A 12,242-nucleotide genomic window follows, 5' to 3' on the forward strand; every position below is an offset into this window, starting at 1 on the left:
TACGTTTTCTTAACACTGGGCAAAGAATCTCACTTCATATAGATAATGGAAAATTTGCAGCTCCTGAGGACAGGGTTAACAGTAATTAGGGGATTTTGAAAACCTTCAGTAACTCTAACAAATTTAAGCCAATGATAAGATATAAAATATTCTATGCTCCAATATCATTTCCTATGAGTCACTGAAGCATTTACTGAAGCACTGCTCAAGATCACTATTTTAGCTCATATTCATGAATGCGTTTAAGAATAATTCTTGAACCTGATTTATAACAATATACTGTTGATTTTAAATAAGGGTGTTCATTTAAATAGGACACCTTATATACCTTGAACATGAAGATTTGAACCTTTAATTTAAACCTATTCTACTGGAAACATTCAAATGCAAAGGTTAGACTAGTCCCTCTCTCTAAAAACTGCACCTTAAGTTTATCCATCAGAAAGCTCTCACTGTATAAAAGAAAGTACAACAGATTTAAACGCAATCTGCAGACAAGTAAGAACTTAAACCAAAATGGGAAATACAACTCCCATGCTGAGAATGAGTAAAGAGGTTACCTCATTGCTATCAGGTACCATCACTGCTAAAACATGGAGAGGTGTGGGAAGGATGCAGCAAATTTTGCAACCTGGCAAAAATTTCTGCAGGCAGGGAGATTTTTTTCCTGAACCATTCCACAATGTTGTCTTTCTGCTTACTTCAAAGAAAATGTTATCCAGGTGACTACAAATCAAACTGACAGTCCTACTTCAACTGACTATTTCTATAACTAGAAAAAATTTCAAATGACTATAATGCAAGTCCCTTCCCGGACAAAATGATAAAACTGGTTGTTCTGATTTCAATAATCATTGCTCTTTGGCAAACATGAAGACTTTTTCTTCTCATCAGAATCACTACCACTCAGCACCTGGGGATTAACAGAGGGGATCAGGAAACAACCTAACCCTGAAACAAATGATCCTACGACTTTGCGGATTCATAAGTAATACTGACCTCACAGCGGTCCACTAGAAATCAGCTCCTAAACCACAACAGCACAACTAAATTAGACTATTTCTTTCATGTCAAGTGGCTCCCCGCCCACCCCCCCCACCCCCCACCCCCCGCCATGTAGAAATCTTACTGTACATAACACAGCAGATGATTACAAAGCCTCCTCATCAAGGAAGCTCTAATTGGCTGTCAGGCAGATTTTATGCTATTCTCAAAAGAAAGTGATGTGTTCTCTCACTTATTAAGGTCCATTCAGTGACAGGCACCTACCATATGCTACTGTATTCATTTTTCAGTAAGTACTCTATAAGATAGGTATTATTAACCATTACTTTACAAAGGAAGAAACCAAGGCTCAGACAGGTTAAGAGTCTGACCACCCCGCTCCCCCACGGAGGGTGAACACCTTACAGAGACAGAATTCTTTCCCAGGTCTGACTCCAAGGTCAGCAACTACACTGGCCCCTCCCAAAGGCACTTTTGGGCCAAAGTATTTCAAATCCATTTCCTCCTACAATTAATCTACTAATATTATGTTAGGTGCTTTGAGTCTCTGTGGGAAAATACTAAAATGACCTTGTAGCCTTCCTAACTAGTCACAGTACATGCATGCAAAACTGAATAAACAAAATGAAAAGAGAGACTGTGAGACATCAGATAACTCACAATCAGTTTGCTGTAAGCACAAGAAATAGAATGGAAAAGAACAACTTGCTGGCTAAGGAATGCTCTTCTTAGGTTGTATGCCTGAGGCTGGAATGAACCTCAAGGAGGTCATTTGTGACCTTAATAATGTCCTCTGCTATTCTCCCTCCTGTGAATGAGGCAAACTTGTCAAAATAAAAAAGGTGCCTTAGGGCTTCCCTGGTGGCGCAGTGGTTGAGAATCTGCCTGCCAGTGCAGGGGCAAAGGTTCAAGCCCTGGTCTGGGAAGATCCCACAGGCCCGTGAGCCACAACTGCTGAACCTGCGCGTCTGAAGCCTGTGCTCCGCAACAAGAGAGGCCGTGATAGTGAGAGGCCCACGCACCGCGATGAAGAGTGGCTCCCACTTGCCGCAATTAGAGAAAGCCCTCGCACAGAAACGAAGATCCAACACAGCCATAAATAAATAAATAAATAAATAATTTTTTTTTAAAAAAAAGGTGCCTTAGAGTCACCTCTGCCATCAAGTCAATGCTTCCAACAGGAAATGCTGTCCAGTGGCATGAGCACTAGCCTGGGAATCCAGTAATTTGGCATACACTTGGCTCGGCCCTTACATAGAGATGACCTTGTCAAGGTCATCACACTCTTCAGGGCCTCAGTACAAAGGGTGTGCCTGAAAGAACCAAAGGTCACTTCCCGAGCTAAGATGTAAGAGTTTTTCTTTTTCTCATCATATTCTATGGTGTCAAGAGAACACTGTTTAAGGGACTTCCCTGGTGGTCCAGTGGTTAAGAATCCGCCTTCTTCTTCTAGGGATGCAGATTAGACCCCTAGTCAGGGAACTAAGATCCCGCATGCTGCGGGGCAGCTAAGCCCACAGGCTCTAGAGCCCACAACCAGAGAGCCCTCGCACCGCAACGAAAGATCCTGCATGCCCCAATGAATATCCCGTGTGCCGCAACTAAGACCCAATGCAGCCAAATAAATAAATTAATTAAAAAAAAATTTTTTTTTAAAAAGAGAAAACACTGTTTAAGAGTAAGGGTTTCACAAACTGTGTAAGAATTAAGAGTTACAGACTTATGTTTGAATCTGGGCTCTGCCACTGACTGGCTGTGTGACCTTGAGCAAATTACCCCTCAGTTTCCTCATATGTAAAAATAAGGGTGATAATAGTACCTATCTCATACTGTGTGAGGATAATATATATATTTATACCCTTGCTGGTTCAATGTAAGCACTCAATAAAAGGCAGTAACTATGACATTCCTGAATTTTATTCATATATCTTTAGTGGCTCAGTACCTCTGAACTAAGAAGTTAGAAAGGGGAATTTCAAAACTGCCTCAAAAAGACACCTACCATGGCCCCACATTTCACTCTGCCTTCTCCGTAAGTGGAGATAAGGAACCTTGAATCTTTTCTAGTGCCATGAATCAGTTTTGCCCAATGGAAAATGTATAGGCAAATGAAGTAACAATTATTTGTTATAAGGATTAAATAAGATGACATAGACACAGTCTGTAAAGTACAAAGCATTAGTATGATTTCTGCTTAGAAGACAAAGCTGATGTTCACAAGGTTTTAGTATAAACTCAGATCTACTCAGACCTCCTGGGAGTTCAAGATTTCTAGGGTGGTCAGTTCCAAATTATATCAATAACAAGGCCCAGCAATTGGCCCTGGGTTAATGCAGAATGTACATGGGCTAATGTAGAATGAAAATGTCACTGGTGCTGAAGAACTACCGCCAAGAAATGCTTGCTGAATAAAAAAGATATTTATATGTATACACTTGTTTTTATAACCTCGACCAGATTTGCTAAAAAAGAAACTAAGTTATGGATGCCATAACAGTCTTCATATTTGATTAACTTAATGACTAAGCCAAATGAAGCTGAGATGACCAATGTACAAAATGTATGGCAAGCCCTGTTTTCCCTCATACTTTTTTTTTTTAATTAATTAATTTATTTATTTATTTTTATATTTATTTTTATTTATTTGTGGCTGTGTTGGGTCCTCGTTTCTGTGCGAGGGCTTTCTCTAGTTGCGGCAAGTGGGGGCCACTCTTCATCGTGGTGCGTGGGCCTCTCACTATCGTGGCCTCTCTTGTTGCGGAGCACAGGCTCCAGGCGCACAGGCTCAGCAATTGTGGCTCACGGGCCCAGTTGCTCCGCGGCATGTGGGATCTTCCCAGACCAGGGCTCGAACCCGTGTCCCCTGCATTGGCAGGCAGATTCTCAACCACTGCGCCACCAGGGAAGCCCTCCCTCATACTTTTGACTCTATCTTCCACACTGCAATGTAATTACAAACATGAGGGAGGAGACCCTCACCTAATCATATCAAGACACAGAGGAGTTAAGACTTCCAATTCACTGGTCTCCCCTTGAAACTTGAATTATTTAAAGGTTTCCATGCAAAACTGGAATTGCAAATATTTTGTTGTAACCAGTTTTAATTTTACACATCATTGAGGATAAGCATATCCTAGGATCACCCCACAGTTTGAAGAAGGTACTAGGTTTTTAGATAGGTCCCAGTATTTGGGGACAAACATCCTAAAGAACTGGTGATGTTTGAAAAAGCTCCCCAGTGAGCTCTTTACACTATGCACTTGGTAGTTCCTCACTGCTTGGCATTAATCATTTCCATATATAGAAAGACTATGTCAGCAACATTCTGAAGCCTGGTTTTAAAGGATGCAGATTCTTAAGCTTTCCATACATATTCTCCCCATTATCTACCTGGGTTCAGAAAAACTCCAGCAGTTTACTTTGTAAATCCCTCCCTTCACAATAGAAACCAAGGGATACAATTTAAATACCTAGTTGAAAAAATTATAATCTATATGGTTACTATTCTGTGATTTGAACAGTACAAAAATTCTTATTGTAATTATTCAAATAAATACAAATTCTTACTCAAATTCCCCACTCAATACACTCCTAACACCCAGAAGTCAAAGAAAGATGATCCATTGTGAAATATAAAACTACCTGGGAGTTTGACAAGACAGGTTTACGTTGATAGCATGACATAGTAGATAAAACTACAAGCTTTGACATCAGGCAACTTGGATGTGAATCCCAGCTCGACCACTGAGTGACACTGGACAAGCTACTTAACCTCTCTGATCTTCAATTTTCTCATCTGCAACATGGGGATGATAATGCCTACCTAACAGGAAATGTGTTAAATGTGCTCCAAAATGTCAATTCCCTTCCTCTACCACTTTCCCCTTTTCTCTTGAAAATTCAATTGCATTCACATAAAACTGAGAAATGTGAAAATCACAGGAGTTTCTTGAAAATGGTATAAAAACTGAAGTGTAACATCTATCTAAAGCTGAAAGAACCACCTAAGACAGACAAGGAAAAACAAATCAGGAAAACACAGAGGTTTAACAAATGTGTTTCCATGATCCCCAAACCTTGGAAGGAGCAAATGTAGAACAATCCAAGTTACCACAATTCAATGGAAAAGTAAGGTACCCCCAACAAGCTGACTCTAACAACTCTCAATTAGAACAAAAGCTTTTTGAAATATGAACCACAGAGAGTTGACAAGTCCTCTAACTTAAGACAAGATGCAAGAAGCTATGCACGAGCTTATTTTCGTTCCCAGCTGCTTATTTAAAAAAAAAAAAAAAGTGTGTATGAAGGTGGGTGCATTTTTTAGTCATATATAAAAAGAAATAAATGAGCCAAGATCCAGGATCTCTGTCAAGCGCTCTTCCACTGAAGAGGAACCTAACAATATCCTTTCAAACAAATAATTGCCAAGTATCTGATATTTGCTAAGAAGAGCAGCTTTGGAAACTTGGAAACTCAGCCCTGAACTGTATCTTTCCTAGAACAGTAAAACTTCATGTAGAACATCTCAAAACTAGCAGCATGGTGCTGAGACCCGATAATCTATAACTACTCTCTTAATATAATCCCCAAATCGTAAAATTCCAAAAATGCTTCTACTTTTTCACTCCTATAGATCTGTCACTACTTAATGCTGTGCCTCCTAGGCTCGGCATTCAGTTATTAAGACCATGCACACCCATCCAGTAGAAACCCTCTCTCGGTCTGGGTCTGTTTACTTGCTCCTCACACCACTGCCCAGGTCTGGTAACTACGGACTCCAGGGCTCCACCAAAACCTCAGTGTTTCAAAACTGGGACTCCCTAGCAAAATTCCTGATCTGATCCTATTGTTCGTCGGGTATGTCTCTAGGGCCCTGATGCCCTCTCCTCCTATACCATGCCCTCAGACCTGGCACCCGTGGACATCAGGGTCATTCCCTGTGTTACACTCCAAGTCTAGCACCCCTGGATCTCGAAGATCCTCTCAACCTGTAACTCGGGTTTCAGTGTTTCCAAACCTGGCACCCTTGGCGCTTGCACGGCCCTATCCCGGGCCATGCACGTTCCATGGAGGGTACCTCTGGAATCTGGAGTGCCTCCCACTCCCGGCCATGCACAGGCTACCCGCGAAGTACTGGCCAGACCATCTCCCACTCTTCCCCCTTAAGGCCTCTAGGCTCGCCCCCAACCTCCACCCCACGCCTGCGCCGTAGGGGGTCATCACCCTGCAGCCAGAGAGCCCCAGACGCGCGCATCCCTACAGCCTCCGACTCCTTCATCACCCCCTAGGCCAGAGCCAGCGCGACCAATAACGTGCCAGGTCCTCGGCCTCCCCGCCACCGACCAATCACGAGCGAGCCCCCCCGCCGTCGCCTTCCGCCAATGGGAGAAAGCCCGCGGGCCGGGCCGACAAGGCGTACGGACCCCAAGAGCGCAGCGGCGGCGACAGCGGCGGGCACGGCGAGAACACAACATGGCGGCGGGCAGGCCGCACCGAACTACAGCAGCAGCCGCGCGAGGGAAGTGAGGTCTCCGCCGAAGGCGGGAAGCGCCGCCCCTCCCCCCGCCACCGCTACTCACCTCTCCCCCTTCCTCCCGCGGATGCTCCCGCACACTCACACGCCTCTGCTTAGAAGTCCAAGGAAGAGCAGAAGCCGCCCCCGCGCTCCTGCGGAGTCGGGCAATGCAGAGACCTGGGCACGGCGGAGGGGAGGGGGAAGCGTGCGTCACGGAGAACGGAGCGCGCGCGAAGCGGGGGTACAAACAAGATGGCGGCCACGCCGTTTGCACCGTTTCCCCCCTCCCCCTCCCCTCCCCCTCCCCCTCCCCTCCCCCTCCCCCTTCCCCTCCCTTGGCGCTTCGACTCCCAGTGTCTTTAATGCGCAGAAGCTTAGTTGCTTGAAGTCTCGCGAGAATTGAGAAGGGGGGGATGACTTGGTGAGGCGGAATGAGAGGCGAGAACCTTCTGACCCCGCCCCCTTTGGGGGATCCGGAGGCGTTTAGTAGTGATCTGCGTAGAGCGTTCTACCTTTGTGGACCTCTGCTGTGGTGCGCACGCTTTTGAATTTTAGGGGAATAAAGTTTTTGTGAGTTTTTTATTTTAATTTGGGCGGAAGCAAAGCTGGGGGCTGGAGGGCGACATGGGAATGCCAAATTAAGTGCGCCTTTAATGATAGCTACTAGTACCGTAAAAGAAGGGCTATAACACCAAAACTGTAAAATGATATACTCCAAAATAAAGAGCAGCACTTCCCAATAGTGGTCACTTGTAACCTTACGTCGACATGGACATTGCTTTTCTCACTTGAATGCAGAGTTTAAAACTTCTTCAAAAACAATTGGAAACTAAACTGCAATGAACATTATATCTTTTTCATAACTTTACTGCTTTAATCTCCACAACTACTTGGTCGAAGGCATCAGCATTATTTTTATTTCACTGGTGATAAAACTGAAGCGCAAAAAAGGTTAAATTGATCAAGGCTCTGCAGCTAGTAAGTGTTGAAACTCAGTTTAAATAGCCCCCAAACCTGTAGATAAATACATCAAATATGTATTGAGTAGAATTATCTACAGTGAGACAGTTTGCATTAGGTTGCAGGCACAAAGAGAAGTGAGACTGCTCCTGCTGGTGGTTACCTTGAATTTTACAAATGACCTTACAGCCTTTCTGAGACTTGTGTTGCAGGGGTCCTCAACAATAAAATCAATACACTATTATTATTTCCTTCCTTTGAGTTTATGACTCTGGTGATAAAGTAGTTGAGAATAGTAGAATAAACCCTTGACTTGAACTCAGGAAAATTGTTTTCAACTCCAACTTTAATAAATCTCACTTCAGGCATTCAATGAATATTTGATGAATGAATGAACAAAACCTAACTAGTTATAAGACACCTGACTTCACTGAGTCTCGATTTCTTCATCTGTAAAATGATCTAATTCCTACCTCCTGGGAGTGTTGGGGAGATTGAATGAAATCGCATAAGGGAGAGGGCTTTGTAAATTGCAAAAGTGTTATAAAGAAGTTAGTGATAATGATTTTTCAGACCTGAGAAATGGCGTAAAAAATTAAAAACAGACTCAAGAAATAGTATGTTGAGATAGATAAGCTTAGCTAATGGGAAAAAGCTAGGTAAGTCTTTCTACAAATATTTATTGAGCAATTATTGCATATACTGTGCTTGTGAAAGGGAAGAAAAATGTGCAGGAAGCAGCACAAATTAGTATTATTAGTTATCATTATTATAATTAAGTATTGACAGTATATAGGGGCTGCAGTCAGTTTCCCTCCGGGAGCGTGGAAATCAGGTTGCCCTCAGAATTAAACTAATAAAAATTTACATAGTAGAAGAAATTAGCTAATGGTGATAGTAAGCATATTTAACAACTGGTACTGCTCAAGCACTGATCTACCAGATGTGAATTCCAGGAAGGGTCCAAGAGATACCCCTCTGTGCTAGGTGTTAACCCTTCAGTTGCTAGTTTTTAAATAGGTCCCAGGGGAGGGGAGTTGTCAGGAGAGTTGAAACAGCAACTATTTACCAGCTAGTACCAAAGTATTTCAGTATTTTAATAGTCGGTATTATAACTGGCAACAGTCACACTAGTACATACAGGCTGAATATTAGTCCTTGCTGTAGACTGTGGTTATCAATATTCTCTGCCCTTCCTTTTCTAAAACCCTCCCCATCTGGCCTGTCCCTAGGAGGTTATACTACTCACCCTAATGCCATCAAGCTAGGCTTTGTTTTGGTCAGTGAAATGTGAGTAGAAATAGCTTGATCCAGTTCTGAGCAGAAATGTATGGGCCATCTCATGATTCCACCATATTTTTCCTCAGCCCTGAGAGGATCATGTTGCAAATAGAGCTGCTTTTCTAGCTTTGGTCCCAGAATGAAGATGTGCAGAGCCACAGCTAACGCACAAGACATGTAATGTGAGTAAGAAATAAACCTTTGCTATAAGCCACCGAGATTGTTTTAGTTGTTTGTTACTGCAACATAACTTAGCTGGCCTGAACTAGCAAATACAGTTCTGAAATTAGCTATCTGTAGGGGTAAGCCAAGAGCTTAACTACAAGCATGATCAAAAAATAAACCAGACTCTGATCCAGTTCATATGAAAGGAATCTCAAGGCAGATGTGATTGTAATTTAATAAACAGAAGCCTAATCAATCTTGTCAACCAAACATTCTGTGTCCTATTTGGAGAGAGAGTCTGTGAACCAAAGGGCTTAATCAGCCATGACAACTCAAAACAATGCAGTCACAGAGGCAAGCATTAGCATTGTCCCTCTGAGCCCTGTCTCAGTCAGGCCGACCTGGGCATTAACATTTCCTTGTCCATGTCATCCCTATAGTGGGTGAGAATATCTCAGGCTGCCTCAGCTAAGAAATGCTTCTTAAGATCAATGTGCTTTCCTGGCGTGATTCTATGCTCACCCAGCAAATGTATTGCCTGCAGGGACAGAATTTAGCGATCTGTCACCTAGAGGATCCAAGTTCTTTTGATAATTGCATTTTTCATTGTAAATTAATCAATTGGATTCTGGTTTATGTAGCTATCAGTTTTTGTGAACTTAGAGAATACAAGAGCCCCCCTGGGAGATGGTTCCATTCTGTGCTTACTATTAAAATCAGGCTTCTGAGTTTGCAAGGCTGAGGACCAGTTCTGGGATGATGGTAAATTCCTTAAAGTTTTAGAACTGTAGAGGGACCTGTCTAGACAACCAGCTGGAGTACCTTAAGCTACACCCCTCTATCTCATTGTGTGCCTTCTTTGATCTCAAAGAAGAGCGGTAAGTGCTAAAGAAAGATATAATTCACGTGCTGTGGGAGTTCAAAAAGGGAGAGATTTCTTCCATTTAGTATGAAATAGTGGGAAGAGTTCAGGAAAGATTTGTGAGGATGTGACATTTAAAAAATGAGTAGAATTAGGGGAAGAGCATGCCATGTGTAGGTGGCCACTAGAGCAAATATAGGAAGCAGGGGATTGATGGAGGAAATATAGAATAAGAGGATAAGGAAGAAGAATCATCTGGAAAAATACATTGTGGTCAGATTAAGGCTCTTGGGTTTTATTTTCTGCTAAGGAGAGTTAGTGGTGGAAGTTTTTTTTGTTTTTATTTTGTTTTACCATTTTAATCACTTTTAAGAGTACAGTTCATAGAATCTAAGTACTTTCACATCGTTGTGCAACCATCACCACTATTTGTCTCTAGAATATTTTCATCATCCCATACTGAAACTCTGTGCCCATTAAACAATAACTCCCCATCCTCCCCTCCGCCAGTTCCTAGGAACCACTGTTCTACTTTCTCCCTTTGAATTTGACTATTCTAAGTGTATCATATAAGTGGAATTATACAATATTTGTCCTTTTGTATCTGGCATATTTCACTTAACATAATGTGTTCAAGGTTCATCCATGTCATAGCACGTACCAAACTTTCATTTGTATTTATGGCTGAATATATTATTCCATTGTGCGTACATAGCACATTTTGCTTATACATTCATCCATCAATGGACATTTGGGTTGTTTCCATCTTTTGACTATTGTGAATAATGCTGCTATGAACATTGGTGTACAAATATCTGTTTGAGTTCCTGCTTTCAATTCTTTGGGATACATACCCCAAAGTGAAATTGCTGGATCATATGGGAATTCTATGTGTAATTTTTTGAGGAGCCACTGTACTGTTTTCCACAGCAGCTGTACCGTTTTACATTCCCAGTGATAGAAGTTTTTACAGAGGGGAGTGACATGGTCAAAACTGTGTTTAAAGACTATCTGGCAGAGATAACAGGATGGAATAGGGTTGCAGAATGACCAGTTAGAGACTTCCACAACATATCAGACAAGATGTAACAAGAGCCTGAGCACATATGTAGCAGTGAGAATGGAGGGAAGAAGATACAAATGCAGCGGTGATATTGCCAACGTAGGATTGGAAGGACTGGACTGTTGATCAGCTGCTGTAGGGGTGAAGATCAAGAGAAATGAAGGTGTGTACTATGACCCCCAGGTTTCCCACATGGGAGGATGGTAGTCTCCAGATGCAGACTTCTGGATTTCTCCAGAGCATGGCGAATGGGACATTGTAAGCTCTAGGATGGACACTTGTTGTCTTGCCTGCTCAACACCCTTGCCCTTTCCAATGGTAATGGCACTCTACTTGCAGCCCAGCTGCTGAGCTCTGAAATCCATTGCCCTTCACCCCCAGGCCTCACTTCCCACAAGCTACTCCTGGCCGATGACTGAGCACAGCAGGGATTTTTGGACAGGCTTCTTCCTGGGGTAAGTGACACTCTTCTGATGGACAGTTTTGGCTCAAGGACTCCTCAGTGACCTCACAACCTTTCCTTGGAGCTGCACGGCAGTCTAAGGTGCTTCCACCTGGAACTCCTGCCTTCTTTCTTCTTCACTTAGGGTCAGACCTGTCTCACTGTCAGATGGTCCTCTCCCGGTCTCTTTTAGGTCTTGCCCCCATTTTCCCTCACAGGTGCTTTCCATGATAAATGTCTTGCATTTAACCCTGTCTAGGTGTCTGTTTTCTGAGGATCTGAACTGACATGAGGGGAGGGAGGATGAGATCGTAGTATCTCCTCTACACCCCATCAGCCATAGGGGTAAGCCTATGACCCAGTCCGACCAATCATAATGATCCCCACATCTTGGCCCAGTGCCTCCTCAGAATCTCTCTGCATCATTTGGCTCCCAGACCATCAGCTGCTTGGTCCACCTCAACCACAGACGTGGCTGACCAACTCTGAGTGAGGCCTCACAGTTCCACTTCCTGAGGCCAACTAGTTGCAAACATGGATTCTCTGGCTTCTCCTGCAATTTCCAGACCCTGAGGACACACCACCTCACAGAGCATGAGATCTGGCTTCCTAAGCAGCTGCTGAAGGGGTCAATGAAGCAACCTAGAAGTACAGGAGATTTAACTGCCCATGGGGCCAACTATGATTAATGGGGGAACAATCCACTCTCCCTTTCTTCCTCTGATGGACTCTTTCAAGGTATAGTTTCTCTATACAACCCATCTATAGGCATTCTGCATGGCCAAGTGGGTAGACCTGTCCGGAGACTAGATGTGTCTATTCACAGCTCATCGTAAAGAAATAGCAGCAAACATTTCCTTGTATTGCTTGCCGTCTTTTCCTGCTTTCCCTATCCCTTTATCCTCACTGCCCTAGGATTGTGCATCCCATATAAAGCTTTAGCACTTAA

The 12,242-nt window shown here is 43.1% G+C and overlaps 1 protein-coding gene across 3 annotated transcripts in view; it reads right to left on the reverse strand.

Moving 5' to 3' along the window:
* NFYC (nuclear transcription factor Y subunit gamma) overlaps nt 1–6,823 on the reverse strand; it is a 62,505-nt gene extending 55,682 nt beyond the window's left edge. For 2 of the 3 annotated variants that reach the window (XM_082388843.1, XM_082388846.1), the window contains exon 1: nt 6,585–6,781. The gene's annotated coding sequence lies outside the window, so the exon portion shown is untranslated. Of the gene's footprint in view, nt 1–6,584 lie in introns of all 3 variants that reach the window. The other variant, XM_082388845.1, reaches the window with a different exon arrangement.
* Between the last annotated feature and the right edge of the window lie 5,419 nt (nt 6,824–12,242).

Source organism: Balaenoptera borealis (genome assembly GCF_965194805.1).
Source record: "Balaenoptera borealis genome assembly, chromosome: 1".
Lineage (NCBI taxonomy): Eukaryota > Metazoa > Chordata > Mammalia > Artiodactyla > Balaenopteridae > Balaenoptera > Balaenoptera borealis.